This window comes from Chrysochloris asiatica, unplaced genomic scaffold (genome assembly GCF_000296735.1).
Source record: "Chrysochloris asiatica unplaced genomic scaffold, ChrAsi1.0 scaffold00219, whole genome shotgun sequence".
Classification (NCBI taxonomy): domain Eukaryota; kingdom Metazoa; phylum Chordata; class Mammalia; order Afrosoricida; family Chrysochloridae; genus Chrysochloris; species Chrysochloris asiatica.
In genome coordinates this window covers 3,413,714-3,416,379 of record NW_006408737.1, presented here as the reverse complement: position 1 = coordinate 3,416,379, position 2,666 = coordinate 3,413,714, and the positions used below count along the sequence as shown (strand labels likewise).

The window sequence follows — 2,666 nt, the reverse complement described above, 5'->3', positions numbered from 1 at the left end:
TTCAATTTGAGAATATTCACTGTTTTATTAGCTGACCAGATTACAAAAATAATCATGGTAGATACCTTAGTTCATCCTTCTAATAAGCCTGTTGATCTGGTCTTCCCTGTTGCCAGCATCTCCACCTTCTACAAAATGGGTGGTCTTTTTCTTCATTCCACCACGAGGAGAAGATAATTTGAAGAGCCACAGGACGTTATTTGCTTCTTTGAAACGTTTCCCAACAGTGTAGATCTCATGCAGATGATCCTCCATGCAGATGATCCCATATTTACCAAGAGAACGTGCAATCAATGTGTTATCTGTCAGGGCAATTCGCTTCTTATTGATTTTGCCATATTCACGCTTGTAGATCAGTTCATTCACTGACTTCAAGTTTGGGTACCCCCATGCAATATATGGTTCCACAATCCTCAACATGTTGATTGAAGCCTGTTGAGCTTAACAAAGGTGCCATTGAAGATCTGGCGAAGGCAAAGAAGCTGCAACACCTTTCGAACCTTTGGGCTCACACCATTGATACCTCTGATCCTGATAACAAATGCCAGCTTGGGCTCACCAGGTACATAGAAGTTGCCCGCTTTTCTTGCCATCCTAGCCATTCGAATCTCAGTTCTGTACATCTGCCTATATTCCTTGTGATAATGCTTGACTTTTCATAGATAAGCTTCCTCCTCCTTGCTTTTTGAAGCATCCTTTGGACAAACTTCTTTCTCAGCGCTTGATCTTTAGTTCTGTGAAAGTCCGTCGCTTTTTCTTCAGGGTCTCTGGCACAGCAGGAACCTTCTTCTTCTTCTCTTCGACACCCTCCATGGTCCCAGCCAGTTAAAAAAAAAAAAAAGGCCAGCAACATGATTTTGTAGCAATATATTTTTTATTTACCTCATATGCTTACATGATTACTGTTAACATCTCCTGCTATTTCCCACCATCCTCACTATAATGAACTCAGGATTGGAGGTGAACACATCAGTGACTTTAACAGAAAGATGCTGGGGAAACCGAGGCAAGACGCAAGACAGATACAAAGCTCCTGGAAGGAAGAAACCACATCTGAGTTATCACTGTGTTCCCACTGCCTATCATAGAACCTGGCAGGAGCATTTATAGAATGACTGAATAATGTATAAATGGAGGAATGGATGGGTGGATGGATAGATAGGTGAATGGGGTGAGTAGATGAATGAATGATAGAGTTTCAGCCTCGGACAAAAGACGATTGAAGCCATGTCCTTTTTTAGGAGAAATGATTAGACAAAATAGACTCTGCACTCAAGTTTAGAGATGTAGGCAATACCATTTCAACAATCTCAGTGAAAAAGGAATTAGGAAAAGTCAGCCTTGAATGTACTTGGGTGACACTTCCCTACATGATAGGACAGAAAATTAAAATCAGGAGTGAGAGATATATGAGGAGGCTTCAAAAGTTTGTAGAAAATTAGAGGCTAAGCAGGGAAGGCGAGAAAGGGAGACTGGCTGGTGAACAGCCAGCCAAACGCAGCACGGCCATCTTGAGAGCAGCTTTGGTAACAGAAGGTGACCTGGAAGAGCAGATTCACACAGGCAACAGGAAAGGTGTGATTCCTTCTTTTTTTCCATGCTCCTCGGGTAACCAGAGTTACGGCCAGTTCCCAACCCCTCTACCCCCAGCTCAGACCCTGCTCTCTGGGAGTTCAGAGTCACATGGTTGGGAGCCACACCTGCATGAGGCAGGGACCTGGCTATGAGGCTTTTGTGCCTGGATTCATGTGGGCTCAGTTCTAAACCTATAGAACCCTCAGAGTCATCAGACCAGCATTTAACCAGTCACCCTGCCCCAGCTACTTTGTGGCCCCAACAGACACTGAAACCAGTTCCATCAGGGGCCTCCAAGAAGTACTTCCAGATTGAGTGCCCTGAACATAGATAACACTAAGGTCTACAGGAACTCCACCTCGGGTCAGGAACTCTGCTGTCAAATCCCTCACACACCCACCTCGTGAGCTCCTTGGCTTGCAAGAGTCCACACAGAGTTTACTCCTTTCCAGGTCCAACAGCTGCACTGTTTTGGTTTGTGTTTTTTTTCCATTTTAATTTTGGTTTGAGATTTGTTTTTTTGTGTTTTTTTTCTTTTGTTGTTTCAGTCTCTTCACTGGTTTATTTCTTTCTCCTTTCTATTCTGTTGAATTTTATCCTTTCTATCTCTATTTTTGTTTTTCCTTGTTTTCTTCTGTTTCTCATTTCTCTTCTTTTTTACCTTTTGATCATTCTTTAGTACTCTCTACTCTCGTTCTCTTTTCATTTTCCCTCTCCCTGTTTATTCTGTTTTGTTTTGTCCTTTTTTTAAAATTACTTCCTCTTATTTCCTTTCTTATTTTTCTCTTCTGTAACTCCATTTTCCTGTCCTTCTTTTTCTGTTTTGTTATTCTTAAGTATCCTTTTAGTTCTTCCTTTTATTTTCTCTTATTTTTCTCTCCTATAGCGCAAGAGATCAGACGATGTATTCCATTAGGCAACTCTGCTGCACAGGAACTTTTTAAAATGTTGAAGAACAAAGATGTCAGCTTGAGGACTAAGGTGCGCCTGACCCAAGTCATGGTATTTTCAATAACCTCATATGCATGGGAAAGCTGGACAGTGAATAAGGAAGATTGTAGAGGAATTGATTCCTTTGAATTATGGTGTTG

General features: G+C 41.7%; 1 pseudogene across 1 annotated transcript; it reads right to left on the bottom strand.

Annotated features, from left to right (window-relative positions):
- Positions 1-6: 6 nt before the first annotated feature.
- Positions 7-817, bottom strand: LOC102840024 (annotated as a pseudogene). The gene has a single exon (XR_438783.1). The product of XR_438783.1 is annotated as a ribosomal protein L7 pseudogene (transcript).
- Positions 818-2,666: the final 1,849 nt, after the last annotated feature.